This window comes from Aegilops tauschii, chromosome 4, assembly GCF_002575655.3.
Source record: "Aegilops tauschii subsp. strangulata cultivar AL8/78 chromosome 4, Aet v6.0, whole genome shotgun sequence".
In the NCBI taxonomy this organism is placed as follows: Eukaryota; Viridiplantae; Streptophyta; class Magnoliopsida; order Poales; family Poaceae; genus Aegilops; species Aegilops tauschii.
The window spans coordinates 225,029,071-225,048,202 of NC_053038.3; the positions used below are offsets into that span (position 1 = coordinate 225,029,071).

The 19,132-nt window shown below is 52.4% G+C and overlaps 1 pseudogene; it reads left to right on the forward strand.

The window, feature by feature from the left end:
* The window catches only part of LOC141021782 (NAC domain-containing protein 75-like), a 145,339-nt pseudogene extending 129,126 nt beyond the window's left edge, over positions 1-16,213 (forward strand).
* Positions 16,214-19,132: the final 2,919 nt, after the last annotated feature.

Sequence of the window (19,132 nt, forward strand, 5' to 3'; positions counted from 1 at the left end):
TGCCATTTTCTGAACTAAGTGAATGTGATCGGACCCTAACCCCCTCTATGCTTCTACCTCAAATTCTAACTATCTAGTCATATGCATTCTGCTGAAACGTGTCAAATGTCTTCACAGCCTCCTTGTCAGCTGAAGATACAGAGACACACATTTAAAACTGCTTTCAATGTTATATCTCTTTTTTGCCTGAATATCGGAGAAGCCGGAACGACCACCCGACAAACCAGGCGTGCGTGGGAACATGGAACACCCTCCAAGGAGTTGCATGCATGCCACGTGTCCATCAGATGTGAACCGCCAGGGGCACCTGCGTAATTACACTGTGCAGCCCTTTACCTTATAAATACCCATCCCGCGCGGTCATTATATCTTCTTCCACCTCGCCACCTCGCTCAAACCCTAGCGCCACCGCTAGCTTGCGTCGACGCGGGAGACGAAGCGCTTAGTTGTCGTGACCTCTTCAACGCCGTTTTCACACCGGCCGCGGACCTCGTTTTCTCCGCCACCGCCGTAGGTGTCTTCCGTCGCCAAGTTAGGGCGCGGGAGATTGGACTACTCGGCCTCCCATCCTCGTCTAGCAGTTCATTGGGGTTATAAATCCTACTTTTAACAGTTTTTTTGATCCGTCAAATCCATCCACTTCATCCAAAAGTGGTTTCTACACTTCCAAATCTGGATATGTCTCTTTCTACATCTCATACCATGCTAAGGGTATTCACTTATGCTTCATAACTAGTTAGATTCCTCACTTGTACTTATTCATGGATTCGTACAAATCTGGAACCAACTCTCTTCAAATAAGTGAATGTCTTCGATCTATGAGCTCAATGTCTTCAAACTGATTTATCTTCAAAATCTTCTGAGAATGCATATGACCTCTTCCCTTTCCCTCGCATCTCTAATGCTGTCATTGGTACATGTCCGTGGGAGAATGCCTTGGTTCTCATAGTCTGCATTCATTTGCAGAGTTCTTACAGCATCATATTCACTCCCCTGAAGCCAGTTCTTGTCTAACCAGTAGATGGAAGCCTTTCACTGTTCTGAAGCCTATCAGTCTGAATATCATGGCCACTGAGAAATCAGCAAGGAAAGGTGGCAGGCAGCACCGAGGCAATACAGCTCTAGATCCGCCTCTGGATCTGTATGAACTATACAAGACAGATCCAGAGGAGAACTACAATTAGCGCAAGACCCGGATCCAATGGATCCGAAGATGCTGAGAAGAATGCCATCAAGCCCCCGTGGGGCGATATTCTGTACAAGAATCTGCAACCAAAGTCGAAGCCTGAAGCTATTGCCCAAGACTTCTATCCTTGCATATGGTCCGAGGACCACAACCTGCAAATGCCGACCCATCATATTTGCTATGGTGTCGTGACGACAATCTCTTCAAGCGCAACTATCAGTTTGCAAAGGAGTCAGCTGCAAAGAACAGGAAGGATCTCGGACTCAACTTCAACCCTGGTCCGTCTGCTCCAAGGCCGAATGGCACACGTGACGCAAATCCCAATGTCATCGACCCCTTCACAAGCTTAGATGGGCTCCTCTCCCACATTGCGGCTCAGAGGGCCACGGTGGATCAATCAACTGATGACGCAGAATCTGAAGATGCGCCAGCACCACCGAAGCAGAAGAAGAAGAAGAAGAAGAAGAAGAAGAAGAAGAAGAAGAAGAAGACAAAAGCTTCGAAGCCCTCTGCTGCACCAACCGCTTCCACTATGAAGCCATTGAAGGCTGCACCTCCTGAACCCAGTGTGTAGGTTGAAGACCTGTCTCATGTGTCCAAGAGGACCAAGAAGACCAAGCTGCCCAAGAAAATTTCTGGGCATAACCTGACTCCTAATGCCGTTCTGCGCAACGAGGAAGACACCATTGATCTATCAAGTGATGAAGATCTTGGTGACGAAGCTCTAGAGATGCTGATCAAGAGCAAGCAAGAGGCGGAGATCTTCAATGATCTGCCCCTCTTTGATGTTAATATATTAAACAACTTCATCGATGAATGGTTTGACGACCAGAGCATAAGTATTGATGACCTTCAGCTACTAGTGCACATCAGCGTCACTTTTCGTGGAGCTATTGCAAATGAGCTAGCCTTAGCTTAGAAAATCGTCGAGCTCAAGAACAAGATTGATCATGAGAAGGCACATTTCAAGAAGCACATGGCCAAGCTCAGTGTGGCTGATGTGCAAATCTTCAAGAAGATGTTGCATGATCTTAAGGAAGAGTTCCACACGAAGCGTGAAGAAGCCAAAGGCTCACGCGAGCGCATGAAGTATTATGCACATAAATGTGTTCGAGCGCATAATGAAGCTGAGAAGCGAAAGGCTCGTGGGCGTCCCGGCATCGACCCCAGGATGGCTTCCAAGCAAAAGAAGAAGTCTGCTGAAGCCCAACCTGAAACACAAGGCAGGAACGACCAAGCATAGTCTTCCCTGCCAGCATGACTGGCTCGAAGCCAAAGGTCCCCTCAGCAGCTTCAGATATGAAGAAGACACAGCTAGCCGAAGCCGAAGCCAGGAAGAGGAAGCACAAGGATACATCTGATGATGCTCCCTCCAAGAAGAAGTTGAAGACAAAGGCTTCAAAGTCTTCAAAGAAAGAGCGTGCTGCTGCCCAGAGCCCCTCATCGTTGAACCTATCTCCGTCGCTCTTCCTGCTTCAACCAACCAAGAGCGTCGTCTTGTGATCCATGAGCTTGCTTCCACAGAGGCTCATGCAAGTGAAGAAGTTCCAGCTGCTGACCCCAACACAGCTGAAGACATTGGTCATGACGACAATGTGCATGATGATGAAGTCCTTCCTCAGCTCGAGCCCCAGTCGGTATCATCGCCTGCTCCAACGAGCAGTGAACTTATGGGCCGAGCGCCAACAACAAGACACCCCAGTACAAGATGAGACACCATGTACTCCCCCAGCTCAAGTTACTTCTTCAGTTCTTGATGATGAAGACTACATGGAACATACCACTCCTTCTCCAAAGGCGTCGCCAGCTTTTCGCAGGCTTCGCAAAGGCCTTAGGCCACAGGTCTCCAAGTCGAGCATTCCAGAAGGAGAAGCGCAACACACTAGCTCAGTAGCACGTCAAGTGTTTCCTAAAGCCACTCCTTCTGCGACTGCGTCAGAGTCTGAAGCCAAGACTGCTGAAGATATTCCGGCTGCATCAGCCGAATAAGAAAGAGAAGCCACACCCCTAGCAAGTGATCCAGTCACTCTCGAGGAGAATGTGATTGTGCCCGACCCTCCAATCCTTGAATAGATGGAGGTTGAAAACCCTGAGGCTCCCACCAACAATGCCACTGAAGCCAATGACTCTGTCATGGCTGAAGACAATGTGGATCCTGAAGCTAATGTGAATGCTGAAGCCACCGTGACGCCTATGATCTCGGATGGCGCGGTTCCTCCTCCAAGGCCACATACCATGGAACGTGCATTCAATCGCGAAGGTGAGCCTGTCACAGTCAGATGGCTTTTTATGGTTCCGCCCGCTGCTCCTGGGCCACAGTATGATTATCATGTGGAGCAAAGGCCTCAAGTTCAGAAGCCAAAGCCACATCTGCCAAGGCGTCCAAGTCTTGTCACCACTCAAGGCTCATTCAGCGTGCTCAGCTTCAGAGAGCACAATACCTTCTTTGACAGCTCCAAGAATCCATACACAAAGCTCAAGATCTCCTCTGACAGATTTTGGAGCCATCAGCAGCGAAGCTATTACTCATGCATCCTGTACAACCAAGACCGGATCTTTCCACACATGCGTCTGGATTGTGAGGCTATAGCTGAGCTGCCATGTCTTGAAGAGGCTCTTGACTGCTTTTGAGATGTTGGTCTTCTACCATTTGTGACTGACAAGGAACACTTGAATGAAGAGCTTCTACTGCAGTTCTATGCTACACTCCATATTCGAGGCTACAACAGGGATCCGAAGACTTGGATCCTTGAGTGGATGGCAGATGATGTACATCACGAAGCCAAAGCTCAAGACTTTATCGAGCTTACTTCCCTGCCCACTCAAGGTGAGTTATACAAACCTATCAGATTGCGGATTCTGGCAAAACCCTTAAGGTTCGAACTCTGGGGTGCGCACAAAGATCTCTCCCTCCCCCTAGCTCACTCATTCACCACGATCTCAAAGCTCAGCTCGTCCAACTCGAAGAACAAGGGACACAAGAGTTTATACTGGTTCAGGCCACTGATGTGGTGTAATACCCTACTCCAGTGTGGTGTGGTGGATTGCCTTGTAAGCCGAGGATGAACAAGTACAAGGGAAGAACAGCCTCCTAAGGAGAGGTGTTCTTGAGCTCGGTGAGCTTGTGTGTGCGAGGGTGGAATGGATCTGATTCAAAGTTCGTCCCCCTCCTATGGTGGTGGCTAGTCCTATTTATAGAGGCATCGGTCCTCTTCCCAAATGTTAGGCGGGAAGGGATCCCACAATGGCCAATTTGAAGGGGGACAGCTAGTACAAGCTATCCTGACAAAAGGTGGTCTTCGCCTACCAAAGGCTCTGGGGGTGACGCCGTCATGGGCTCCGCGATGACCTCCGTCCTACCGCCTGCTGATCTGGGTCTTGTTGCGCCGATATGGAAACCTTTGCCTGATGCCTCGGGACTTGTCGCCTGTGCCTGCTCCTTTAGCACCAATGAGGAAACAAGTGCTCTGCGCCCGTTGGCGCACCTGGCGCCCGCCTGGCCTTGGTCATCATGGCTCACGTCACGGGAACCTCGCGAGGTGCCCCTTGCCTTGATCTCTTCGCTCCTCGCGAGCCAGCCTAGTGAGGCTGCCCCTGAGGGGGTCTTGTGTCGTCCACCTCGCGAGGCTTGGCCCCTCGCGAGGGTCTTGAGTGTTTGCTGGTGAAGATGGGCCGTACCAGGCCGCTAGAGGAGCCACGCCGTGGGCCGCAGGCAGGCAAGTCTGTGGACCCCCGTTCCCAGAACGCCGACAGTAGCCCACAGGCCCAAGGCGCGCTCGAACTTGGCTTCCAGGCGAAGCTAAGGGCAAGTGCGGAGCGCCGCAGGCCCCAACCGCCTGTGGCCTTGATTGACGCATGGCGAATGATGGGACGTGGGCGCCCCCGCTTCCCTATGCAGCCTTGATATCCGCCTGGCTAGGCGGCCACCACGGCCAACACAGTTAATCCTTCATCGCTGGCGACGTGCTCCCCCAACTCTTCCGCCTCCTCGAAACAACAGCCTCTTCTTCCAATCTAACCTGAGCTCTGTCCTCTCTGTCGCCATGGCGCCAAGCCGAACGAAGAAGGGGAAGAAGAAGCCCCAGTCCTTAGCCGAACCACCCCCGGCCTTCGAGCCAGCTGTCGAGCGGTCGGTGGTGCTTAACCAGGAAGCCATGGGCAAGGTCCGCCCAGCGCTCACCGCCGACTTCAACGAATGGGGGAAGACGGTGGCCTGGCCCGCATCCCGCGCCTCCATTGACAGGACAGTCACTGAGGTCCACATTCTCCTTGACGCCCTATGGGCCAGCCTGATTCCCTCTTTCTCCACCTTCTTCAACGCCGTGCTCTCTCATTACCAAATCCATATGCTGCACTTAGATCCCCAATTCATTGTCCTCCTTGCTGTCTTTGCCTTCGTCTGCGAGGCCATGGTAGGAATTGCTCCTTCCGTGGCCCTACTTCGCCATTTCTTCTCACTGCACCTGACCGACCCTCGGCAGTGCTCGGGATGTCTGAGCTTCCAGGCCGTGGCTGCGATGGCCGGCTCGGGGATTAACTTCGAGCTCCCGCCGTCTGCGAGCAGGTTCCGGAAGCAGTGGGTATTCGTGGATGTCGGCGTGCTCAGCCCCCTGCTCTTGCTTCCATCGGCACCCGCCGTTCCTAGCTTTGGCTGGGGTCACAAGAGGCTCGCTGACCCGCGTCTTGCCTACGTCTGGCTCCGGTTGAAGAGGCTGAAGGATCTTCGCGTGACTGCACCCATGGTGGTGAAGGAGTTCGTCCAGCGCCATGTTGCCCCGCTCCAGTGCCATTCTCGACCAATGTGGACCTTGTCCGGCAGCAAGGACCGCATGAGGCTTCACGAGTCCGGGCTTCCTCTTCAGGTGCAACAAACTGAGCTCGAGATCCTGACGGGCGACCCGCCGCCAGCCAACATGCCGGAGGAGGGTTGTATCTTGCACTTCTGCTCGAACAAGGTGGATTTCGTGAGGCAGATGCCCCCTTTTGATAAGTGGGGACTACGCCCGGCCGTTCTTGAAGGGCCTCGCGAGAACCCGGTCTCCGTGGCTCCCTTGCCCGTCACCAGCGCGGCAACCTCCCAGGAAGTGGGCGCAAGGGGGCAACCATCATCGGCCGCTGGCGATGTGGCTGCTGAGGGATCGGCGCCACTCGTGGCTCCCGGAGGGCCGACCCACGGCCCCCTGGAGAGTCGTCCTGACGAAGCGGCTGGAGGGGCGTCACAGCTCGATACTCCTGAGGCTACAGCCCCCGAGGCCTCGGCGGGTCGCCGCGATACGGAGGCCCAGGTCTCCACGCAGTACGGCACCCCTGAGGTCGCCTCGTCAGGAGCTGCCCCAGCTGTGCCTAGAGCTGGTGACCGAACCCTGGGCTTCGGCCGGCTCCGACTGAACTTCGATGCGCTCCGGAAGAGGAAGGGGTCTCCAAGCAGCAACGGTGATGCCTTCTGGCCATTGAAACAACGGAAGTATATCGCCATAGACGAGTGAGTACCTTATCTTTGTAGTTTCTCGAGTGCTGCTTCCCCTCCTGACTGTGGCTCCTCAGGGTCCCTTCTGCTAAGGCGGCGAAATCTCGCGGGAAGCACCCTCCTCCTTCCTCAGGCCTCTGCCGGCCTTTAGCACCTCAAGCCAGCATGCCGCGCTTGGCGCGAGGTCGGCCGGAGAGACAAGCGCGTCAGCTTGGCGCCTCGAGCCCGCATTATTTCAATCTCTCCTTCGTGGCCTTGCTTGGGGTGTGGCAGGCCTGCCAAGGGCTCCTCCTCTGGTTGTCGACCGTTCCTGGGTGGCCTCAGCCCTGGCCTCTCCTTCAGGTGACGAGCCGCTCCCCCGGGGGCCCCGACAGGGCCCGAAGGGCGTCCACCAAGGCACCAGCCCCAAGCCCCCTGCTAGGAGGAGGCGAGCCCCCTCGGACGTCTTCAACGACTTCCGGCACGAGGGACGGGCCCGGTCATGCATTCGAGCTTGCGCGCAAGCGAGGTGCTGTCCGCCATGAGCTCTTTCGAGAGGCGATGGGTGCGCTGAGTCGGCTTGGGGAAGAACTCGCAGACGTTGACGCCCGTTCTTAAGCTGAGGGTCTGCGGCTGGTGGATGAATGGCATCAACTGAAGGTGGCCATCAACCTCAGGCGCCTCCAGCACGAGCACGCCAACGTGAAGGCCGAGCCATCCCTCGCAACCTCGCGCAAGACCTGCGCCCGGGCCTTGGAGGAGGCTAGGGAGGCAGACCACCGCCGTGAGGTCACCGAGAAGCACAGGCAGGAGCCCCTGGCCCTGAATGCCTCCCTGCAGTAGCAAGTGGAGGCACGCAGGGCTGCCTTGGCGTCGATGAAGGGGGCGCCATCTGATGAGGGGAGATCTTGAGGCGCGAGGAAGCGCTGATGCTGGAGGCTATGGAGCACAACCTCGAGCTTGAGCAGTTGGAGACGAGGGAGCATCAGGTCGCCGAAGCGGAAGATGCTGCCAGCGCGTGCGAGGCCAGGACCCAGGAGGAAGTTGACCGCAGAGTGGTCGAGGCTCGTGCTGATCTTTCCAACAGGTACGATCTGAAGCTAAAGCTCATGGAGGCCGAAGCTAAGGGCAGGACCGCCGCCCTCAGGTCGAGGTTGGCCGAGGCGGAGCAGCGCGAGAAGGCCGCAAGAGCTGCCTTGATCTCCAGGCAGGCCGAGCTGGCCTCCGCCCACGCCGAGCTGCTCCCGCTTCAGCAGCGGGTTACCAGTGCTGAGTCCTTCACGCAGCAGAGCAGGGAAGAGGCGCTCCGCCGGCAGGCGTTACTACGCGAGCATATTCCCATGCTTCAGGACCTCAGGGCGAGGGCCAATCAGGCGCTAGGCGCCATCTGCGATGAGCACGCCCCTCACCCCCACACCGAGGATTACGCCAGCCATCTTCGCTTCTTCGCCGACGTCGTGACGCGCCTGGAGAACTGGGCTGAGAGGGCTCGCGAGCTTGTGGACGAAAAGAGCCGAGACCTCCTCGGGCGCGCATTCTCCCGCGTCTTCAGCCATCTCCTGAACACAAATCCTGACTTTAACTTTGACGCCGCCATTGCCCCGGTGCCCGAGGTCGTCCGGGACAACCTAGCATGCTAGGTCGACGACAATGTGGATGCTCTGGTTAGAGCCTTTGCTTCTAATGATGACGCGGTGGTGGTCATGGCAGATGAGGGCTGCGTGGTTGATGACGGTGAAGATAGCGCCAGCGACAGCGCCAGCAGCATGTCCGGGAGCGATTTGGAAGGCGCGGCGAGCGACATGTCTGACTGAGCCGGCGCTCCTTTATTTTGAACCTGTATGCAAAAGCTTTGGCATGGCCCCTCACAATGTAAGAGCATTTTGGGGAGGGGGAGCCCCTCATGTAAACAGACTACCATTTTACTTCTTAGGCTAGGCTTAAAACGCGCTTTTGTGAGCTTGCGAGCCCCTTGCAGGCTTGCTGCCGTAACTTACCTTAGTCCAGTCGGGCTTCAAACTGATTTGGCAGCTGTGGATGTGCATTTCTTCCGAGGGGAGTCCTTTGCCGGCTCGCGACGTTTTGGTCTCCTGAGGGGTCTGCTAGTCCGCCCGAGAGGGCCTCACGAGAAGCGAGCGCCAGTCATGGCGGGGTGCGTGCATAGTGCGTGTATGCCACGGCTAGCCCCCGCTCGCGAGGTGCTCGAAAGGGGGGAGGTAGCAGACGCAAATCTCAAAATAAGGCACGAATCCAGAAACTCACGAAATCAACACAAACGAGAAAGGATGCCAATGAAAATATGACATCAAATTCAAAATCAAAGGCTGCAAATTTGAGCTACACAAAAGAGGTCGAAAGCAAATAGCCGCGTCCAGCACCTAGCTAGTCTTCTTGTCTTCCCACTAGCGCGGAGCTAAGTGCTTATACTGGCTGTGAGCATAGTCATTGGGGGACAGTGTCGACGGCCAGCGCGGAGCATGGTGCTTCCACTAGGACGTGGGCGGGAGCCCCCGAGGCCCGAGGGCGGCACTCCGGAGACTCCGGGGCGTGTATAGCCCCACTCATTATTACGTGAGAGTGCCACGAGTGGAGACCTTCACAGGTGTGAGCCTTGCTTCATATCGCCAGACGAGGGCCCCTCCTTGCACCACCCTCAACCACCGTTGGGGCGTCCGGAAACCAGGACAATGCCAAGGGGCAAAGGGGACGCTAGCGGCGCCCTCGGCGACCACGGGCCCTCTGCCGGGGCGAAGGCTCGCCAGTGCCTCCCCGTTAGAGGACCTACCTCCGGGCGACACCTTGCTCCGTGTGATGCAGAGAGGGGCCTTGCTCCAGGCCCCTCCCACACAACACCCAGCGCGCTTCCCCTAGTGGAAGTGAGACTGCCGCGCTGGGGCCGTCGTCCACCACTATGACCTGATCCACCTGCGACCCATGGTAAGCGTAAGCCTGCTCCTAAGAGATTAGTGGTACCCTGCAGTTGTTGTCACCGGTGGGGTCGGCGAGGCTCCTGGGAGGCTCCTGGAAGGCCTCAACTTCCAGCGTCTCCTCTTCCCAACACGGCTCGAGGAACGAGCCGGGGTCATCCTCCGGCATGTACTCTCGGTCCATCATGCGGGGCACATAGGCCTCCGGAGCCGCTGTCCCGGAACTCCCGCTGAAACGCCCCGCGCTCCACGCCATCGGGCCTAGCGCGCCGCCCAGGGGATGGCAAGGCGGCATCCTGCTGGGGCCATAGGGGGCAACGTTCGTGACTGCGCCCACCGGGGGAGGCACAAGCGCGGCTGGGTGCCCAGCTCTGCTGGCCGCGTCGTTCCCAATTAACCCTCCTGGTGTGCCTGGGAGCACGCAGGTGTGGCGAGACCCACCGCGTGATCTGGCCACAACTTGAGGCGTAGGTAGGGAGCGGAAAGGTAGCGTACCCCTGGTTGCGGCGTCCAACAGCTCAGCGACGCGCTCCAGCTATGCATCGCGGCCGCTCTCTGCTAGTCGGCACCGCAGCAGCTCCCGCGCCACTATGAGTGCGGCTCTCATGTTTGCTTGCTCCCGTCGGGTGTGCGACACCGTCGCCGCGGCGTAGCTCGAGGCCCTTGCGGCAGCCCGCGCGCGCCACGGGGTAAGGGTGGAAGGCGCCAGACCACGCCGCCCGCGCCCAGCGGCGTTTGGCGGTGCGCGGGCTGCTTGGAGCGCAGAGTTGAGGTCTTCTTGGGCGGACGGTGCCGCCCACACTGGCCAAGCTGCCCAGTTGTCGGCGTTGGTCCTCGGGTCGCCGGACGTCGGCACCGCGGAGTGTTAGCGGGTCGGCTGATGGAAGAGAGGCTTCGGCGCACCCCTACCTAGCGCGCCAAAAGTCAGATTGCGGGTTCCGACAAAACCCTTAAGGTTCGAACTCTGGGGTGCCCACAGAGCTCTCTCCCTCCCCCTAGCTCACTCACTCACCACGATCTCAAAGCTCAGCTCGTCGAACTCGAAGAACAAGGGACACAAGAGTTTATACTGGTTCGGCCCACCGATGTGGTGTAATACCCTACTCTAGTGTGGTGTGGTGGATTGCCTTGTAGGCTGAGGATGAACAAGTACAAGGGAAGAACAGCCTCCTGAGGAGAGGTGTTCTTGAGCTCGGTGATCTTGTGTGTGTGAGGGTGGAATGGATCTGATCCAACGTTTGTCCCCCTCCTATGGTGGTGGCTAGTCCTATTTATAGAGGCCTCGGTCCTCTTCCCAAATGTTAGGCGGGAAGGGATCTCACAACAGCCAATTTGAAGGGGGCAACTAGTACAAGCTATCCTAACAAAAGGTGGTCTTCGCCTGCCAAAGGCTCTGGTGGTGACGCCGTCGTGGGCTTCGTGATGACCTCTGTCCTGCCGTCCTGCTGGTCTTGGTCTCGTTGCACCGATATGGAGACCTTTGCCTGATGCCTTGGGAGTCTTCGCATGTGCCTGCTCCTTTAGCACCAAAGAGGAAACCAGTGCTCTGCGCCCGCTGTCGCCCGTCTGGCCTTGGTCGTCATGGCTCACATCACGGGAACCTCACGAGGTGCACCTTGCCTTGATCTCTCCGCTCCTCACGACCCAGCCTAGTGAGGCTACCCCTGAGGGGGTCTTGTGTCCTCCTCCTCGCGAGGCTTGGCCCCTCGCGAGGGTCTTGAGTGTTTGCTGGTGAAGATGGGCCGTACCAGGCCGCTAGAGGAGCCACGCCGTGGGCCGCAGGCAGGCAAGTCTGGGGACCCCCGTTCCTAGAACGCCGACAGAACCTGGTTGTCAGCTTCATAGGAATGAGCTGCAAAGCATTTTTCAGAAGCCAGAGCCAAATATGAGCCAGATGCTTAGCATGATGAAGCCATTGCCACAAGATGCTGAGTACCCCAAGGAGTTCTTTGTGAAGGACCTCGAGTACTTGCCACGCACAGTGTATTCTAAGGCGTACTCTATGGCCCATCAAAGGACATTCTTCTGAAGCTAAACTTGAAGGCACCATGAAGACTTTGGTATCTATATCATCAATGGCATCAGGTTCAGCACACAGGATTTCTTCATCAGACAACTTGCTGCTTCTGGGATTGTTATGTTTGGTCAGAAGTTCTATGCACCATGGGTGATGCGCTTGATTAAGCTTCACTCCACTATTGACTATCAGCCCTCAGCGCGCAACCACATTGTTTTTCTACCTGAAGTTGATCTATCTATTGAAGCCATCTATATCAAGCCTGCAAAGAAGCCACTCCACCTTTAGAATGCTGAATTTCAAAGCTTCACGCAGCCAATCGAAGGCATTCTTGTGCCCAACGCTGCAACTCTTGCATATCCTCTAGCTGGCAACATGCGCTTTCCTCACCGAGCCAACACCGAAGCCACTGCATGTACAATTGCCCAAAGGCCTCAGAAGCGTCCTCGTGTACTCAAGGACCGAGAGCTTCTGGTGGCATTGCATCAAAGGCAGGATAGGCATCATGACTGGCTGAAGCGTCAGATGCAGAGTCTCTTGGTGGATGTCAATCGCATCCATAACCTGGCCACCAAGAACACATTTGTTGCCCATGAAGCTTGTCGGCGGTCCTAGAAGAGCCTTACACTGCTATGTTCTGAAGATGATCTGCGTGCAGATGGCTTCACAGAGCACTTCAAGATTGACTCCAGGCCTCCTCAAAATGCAAGCTGGCATCGCACTCCCTCCATTGAAGATTCTGAGCATTCATCTTCAGCTGCAACTGTTGTTGCGAGAGTTGTCGATGAAGAAGTCGACGCCACTTCGCCAACCCTGGCAGCACTGCATCAAGATACTGCGTCAGGCCCGTTTGCACCACCAAACTCCAACGACGACGCTACTCCATCTTCTACTCCAGCTAGAAAAGAGTAGATCCTCTATGTCTTCAAACCTTTTTGGTCCTTACTGACAAAAGGGGGAGAAGCATATGAGGTTTATAGTCTTCAAGCGGGTCCACATAGGTGGTTGCATTATTTTGCTAAGTTCTTACAACTCTTGTTTTGAAACAATCTGGTTCTTTGAGTTGTAACACTTAAACTTGATGGTCGTGTGCTACGTTTTGCTGCCATTTTATGATGCGATGATAAATTCCGCATGAAGTCATTCTGCAGACGCCCATTTTTCATTGTGCATGTCATTTATCTTCATTATACTTATATGCATGATGAATTGCCTTTGTAAGTTGAAGAGGATCTCCACAAAGTAGAACCTGCCATGCGCATTTGCATTCAGAAGCAAACTACTTATATGCACATCTTCAGGGGGAGCCTTTTGCAACTTATGAAGACAATGCTTTTATCCTTAACTCTCACATATTTTATCCCCGTTGAAAACTTCAACCGGTTTGTCATCAATCACCAAAAGGGGGAGATTGTAAGTGCGTCTAGTGCCACCCCTAGTTGGTTTTGGAGTATTGACGACAAACTTGGTTGAGGGACTAATGTGTTCGTGAGAATTGCAGGATAACACAGGTAGTAGTCCCTTATTGATTCAATTTACCTACCAGAGATGATCCCTAAAAATGTGTGAAGACATTGAAGACAATGGTGGTTCGTGAAGACATTCACGATGAAGAGTATGACATGAGAAGACATTCATATGAAGACTATGAAGTGCGAAGTCATAGTTTTTTCGTAGTTTCCTTTTCTTCTTTGTTGAGTCATAGGAACCACCGTACTGTAAAGTGCGGTCCAAGTGAACAAAGTAAGAGTGACTCAAGTGATGCTCAACCAAATCCTATGTCTTCGAGCGAACACAATCAAAGCAAATCTTATCCAGAGCTGGATGAGTCAGCTTTACTTGTAGCCCAAGTCATGTTGCCGCGTATGTTTGAAATCCAACCGTTGGACACGTGTCGGTTCCTTAGTGACCCAGGGTCATTTCGGACAAATCAGGTCGGGTTGCCTCCTGGTTATAAATAGCCCACCCCATACACCATAAATTGGTGGCTGCTCAGAGTTAGAGCACGGCTTTTGTCGTTTGAGAGCAACCCACCTCCAAAGCATTTCAGAGAGAGATCCTTGCAAGGACAAAGCCCAAAACACCCAGAGCCAAAGAGTGTTAGGCATCACTGAAGTCTTTCTGTCCGCGTGACCTGAAGAATTGTTACACTTGAGGACTGTGAATCCTCCAGCCGGTTAGGCGCCGCGTTCTGAGAATCCAAGAGCCATTGTGGATTGCCAGTGAACGAAGTCTGTGAAGGTTTGGAAGTCTACCTTGAAGACTTACCAGAGTGATTGGGCGAGGACTAGGTGTCCTTAGCTCAAGGGGAATAAGGTGAAGACGCGATCTTCTGAGTTAAATCTCAGCCTCCCTAACCAGACGCACAGTTGTCACAGCAACTGGAATTGGTCTACCAAATCCTTGTCTTCACCAAGCAATTGGTTCTATCTTTCACTCTCCTTTACTTTACAGTTTGCCTTCGTGAAGTCTTTGCCTGCTTGTCTGATCTGATTGACTTCACTAAGTGAAGACTATTAACTTTTTGGCTTCATACTGTCTTCCATCCTGATCCATACAACCTAGCTGTTGATAGTCTTCGTGCTTTCACTTCATTGTTTACTTGACTATGGCCTGTCTAGTGTAGTCTATCTTCCACTGCATACCTATAGGTTCATTTTACTGTTTGTCTTCAAAGACCTCGTGTTTTGAAGGCTTTCGTAAAGATCGCCAATTCACCCCCCCTCTAGTCGATAACTAGAACTTTCACCCACCGCCAGGTCTCACCTTTATATACTCAGGTCGAGACCCAGAGGCTTACAGAGTCCAGGTCGAGACCCAGAGGCTTACAATGTGACCGGCTCGGTTTCTAACTAATCATGCCTTACAGGGCAAGTTATCATACATCAGTTCATAGGCCCAGGTCTTGGGCCTTTACCAGGCCTGCCTCCATAAGTCGTCGTCTTCACGATTCTCCTTGGGCCTCCTTGGGCCTTCTTCTTATTTAAACTGCCAATGGTGTAACCCGGCCCCTCCTGGGCGGGTCACACCTCGGAGCTATATCCCCAACAGGCTAGAACGGCTGGAGTTGAGTGCGGTGTCGACCTCGGCAATGGACAGAGTTTGGGCTCAGCCGAATTGACGGCAGAGAGCATGGTAGGAGCAGCGATTGGGTGCTTTGAGCTCCTGGGGATGCACTGAGCATGTTGGCGGGCTAAGACGCAAGCGGCAACAGCTGTGGCCGCGACGGTGACATGGCCGGCGGGCGGAAGCTCACGGCTCCGGTGGAAGTCGGTGGCTACGCGGTGCAAATAACACGGGAAGGAGAGGGGTTAATGGCAAGAGCGCACGGAGGTTCGAACGGGCTAGACGGCGAGCTCGGGGAGGCGTCCAAGAGGGCACATGGTCGCCGATGATCTCAGTGGCCGAAGCTTGAAGAAGAGGTCGGGGAAGCCGTTGCAGGGCGCGTCAGGTCACGTGGCTCAGCGGAGACGGCGTAGAGGTAGACGATGGAGCTTCTTGGTGCATCGGAGAGGCGTGTGGGGGGCGGTGGCCGTGGTGCTTCTCGTCGGCACGCGGCAAGGCGCTCGGTGGTTGTGCGCGCGAGGGACGGAGAAGGGGTAAGCGACCAGAGGGCGGGGAATGGAAGAAGGGGAGTTGGGCATCTCTATGGAACGTCTGGAGGAGTCAGGGCTGCGCGGCTGAAGCAGGAGGTGGCAAGGCGTCGTCGGCGCGCTCGCCACGTGCTTGTCTGTCCTCCTGGCAGGAGGAAGAAAACCACTCAGCCCCTGGTGGGCTGGGCCTCTTCTGCCAGGTATGGCCGAGGTGAGGTTTCTGTCTTTTCCAAATTTTTGTTCTGTTTTCTATTTTCTGCTTTATGTTTGTAAATAAAATTACAAACCAAAGCACTCTGGTTAATTCTGTAAATCTTTGTGGGGCGTATTTGAATTATTTTCAAACAACACAAGAAAATTCAGAATATTTGGAGCAACCAATATTTAATGGAAAATTTTAGACTCCAAATCAAATACCATTAAGATTTAATCCAAAGACCAAAATGTCCTAGGAAAAATATGAATCATCTTTGGGAGAGGCTTCCACCTTTTTCCAAAAATTATGAACACTTTATAAGGACATTTTGAGTCCAATGAAAATATTTTGGTTGAACCTATTTGAGATAATTTTCTGCTAGGGTTTTATCATCCCCATTTCAAATTACACAAAAATTAAACATAATGCATGGATGCAATGCCACTAATTAAAAGCATTATTCTAGGGCTGTGACACTAGGATTGTATTTCGCCTATATAGTAGGTATCACACCGAGTGGCCTAAGCAAGCATTTCTTCCAGCGCAACGGTAGGGAGTTCAAAAGGGGCTCGCGGACGTGTCGCGAAATACAATTAGAGTGCGTCATGCACGCAGTGTGGCACAAGATCAAAAATACCAAGCCAGTGATGGTTAACAACCGGCAAATGGGCAACAAGAAGATTCTGGTGTTGCACACCAACAAGAACTTCAACCAGAAGAGGACCAACTGGGTGATGCACCAGTACCACCTCGAGGACCTCGAGCAATAGAAGGAGCGGGAGCTGGTTGTCTACAAGATCTTCTACCAGACAAAAATGAGGGTCAGGACTAAAAGGATTATAATTTAGTTTGGTACTAGTTCTACCTGGTCATCTACAAGTTGGTTTTGTTGTTAAGCATCTTTTGCTATGAACTTGGCATTTGCTTCCAACCATCATGTCACGGGGTCGACGTGGATATAACGTTGAATCAATTGTTGCAAAATGAATTTTCAGGCACCTAATAAGTAGCAAAAGCACCTACCGTTCAAATTCCTAGGTCTCCAAAATTTGAACATATTCCAATACGCAAGGGATCTATCAGGTTTCGTAGGCTAGCAGTTGCATGCAACACATCGGGGCTGGGTTGTGACACGCCAAGCCCAGCTACAAATTGTTAAAGTGGAGCGATGGATTTGGGCCTTCAGGAACATTTAAGTGTCGGGACCTCGATTGCATGAAGCACCTCCCGTGCCATCCCTCTAACCCACATACCACATGTTCTCAACCCCTAAAAACATACCACATTTTCTCTCGTTTGAGTTCTCAATTAACCAAATATTTTAATAGGCGTGGGAAACGGGGGCTGCCATTTTCGACGATCTTTTTTGGACTCAAAAAAGGCCTTGTCGGCCATTGTTCAGTTGAAATATGTAAAATGTTCCACAAAAATTAATATGCAAAATGTAATGAATTTGGTTTGGTTTAAATGAAAATCATCTGATTTGCATGAAATTCGTCCGTGGAACCATAAGAGGGTTGTCCATGCAGAGGCTAACAGTATAGACCTAGTAGGTCCGTGGTCGTACGCAAGCAAGCACAGGCACTTATTCTCATGATGAAAAAAATGATTAGTCCTAATGGTATGCTGACATTTGAGACCCACGAAATTTTCAACTTAGTCAATAAACGAGAGAACTAGGAGGGACTGACAACTGGCATCCAACATGTATTTTTTTAGGTCGGGCAAGTACCAACTGGGTTGTAGACTGCATAGGCTAGTTGTTGATTTTTAACAGGTGTGGCTCGTCACAACATGCGGACACAAGGGATCTATTAGGTATCAATTGGCCTCCGGCTGCCAGCCTAGGTTTTAATTTTTTAGAACATTTGCAACCCAACTTTTTTACTGAAGAAAACACACGGCTCAGTTCTATTTTTCTGTAAAAATGCCAAGTCCAACTTTTCTTTTCTCATCTCTACTTATATATATCATGTTTATATTTTTATTAATATATATATTATTATATTATAAAGATGTAAAGTTCCCTTTTCACCTTTTCTTCATTATATTTTTGTTGTTTTCCCTCCCATAGCTGATTTTTGTACCAGTGGTGTTCCCTAAAACCAAATCAATTGTACCACGTCTTCTTAACATACAAAAATAAAATAATATCTTATTTGGTAAATCAATAAGTTGTTACAAAAAAATTATCATTATAAGTTGGCAGGTAAATCATGGTGATTGCGTACAAAAACATGTTAAGCTTTGACAAACCAATGTAATAATAAACGTGCTATCACATCTCAATCTCTACCTTTATAATAAAATGCCGAGACTAGGTTTAATTTTTTTTATAACATTGCTATGTCCATCTCAACATTATTTTTTACCCAACCCACCAAATGTATCTATTTAGAGAAAAGCAAATGGGGTTGTAAATTCTATGAAAAATAATTAATGGGTTGCTTGTCCGCAACATTACTTTTTCACACAACCCAGCAAATTGTTGTGTTTCGCAAAAAAAAAAAAATTGTGTCCACCACAGATTTTGAAGCTGACTTTTTTGGCCCAAGAAGTTGAAGCCTACGCAGGGCGTTGTCCACTCGATCAACAATCTCCCTGATTCTCATAAAATAGTCAACAAACTCCCTCAAACTCCTAAAAAAACTCCCCTAAAGAATAACTCATTCAACAAATGATTCTGACAGTCGTACCCGTTGGATGTATACATCCAACGACCAATGTGCTTCTTCGATCTCTTGTCTTCTTCCTCCAGCGTTGGCGAGGCCATCTTCTCCCGCCTCCGATGGCCAGCGAACCCGCCTCGCACGCCTTGCTGCCAAGCGCTACAACATCAGCGGGAGGGCCATCCCCCCACCCCTCCCCCTGTTCCCCCTACCCCCACGCCTCCCGTTATTCTTCGGCGATGGCAGCCACACCCCGCTGTCGAGTCAGTCAACCCTAGTACTTCCCTCCGTGTGGAACTCCACTGCCACGTATTTCCTGGCTCTAGGTCATTCCCTTCCTAGGTCTCGTCGTCATCCACCACCTTGGTGCTCTCGGTGCGGCGTGGTCGTGGTCTATGAGCGACAGCCATCAGAAGAGTAATCTACAAGGAGAGGCTAGTAGCTGGGACCCATGAGGTCCATGGTCGCACACAAGCAAGTGCCTCCTTATTACACGCAAAAAATGATTCCTCACCCTAACAGCTGGGAACCACCGGCTACATCTTCTCACGCAAGGAAGTGCCTCCTTATTATGTGCAAAAAGTTTGATTCCTCCTCCCGACAGCTGGGACCCACCAGCTACATCTTCCCCCGCAAGGAGGTGCCTCCTTATTATGTGTAGAAAAATGATTCGTCCCCCTAACAGCAGGGACCCACTAGCTACATCTTCGCATGCAAGCAACTGCCTCCTTATTATGCACAAAAAAATGATTCCCCCTAACAACTAGGGCCAACGAGGTCGAAGCGTACGTAGCATTATCTGTCCGGTTGCAAAACGTGTATGTACATACTGGTTTGTCTCTCTGTAATGATAAACCGTGGCCAAGTAAGGAACATCATGTGTCATAGTAGAGCCCCCGATGTAGCATGCCACGCAGTCCTTTCTAAATTGTGTACATGTTTGTACAACCATGCTGGCCCCATACGTACATATGTGCAGGGTCTCGAACGTGTACACGCGCATACAGACGGGGCTCAGGTACATCGAGAGGCAACTTGGCAAAGGCAATGGCTGGCTGCACTGGACTATAGGGGTACGCAGCAACGATGTCCTATTCA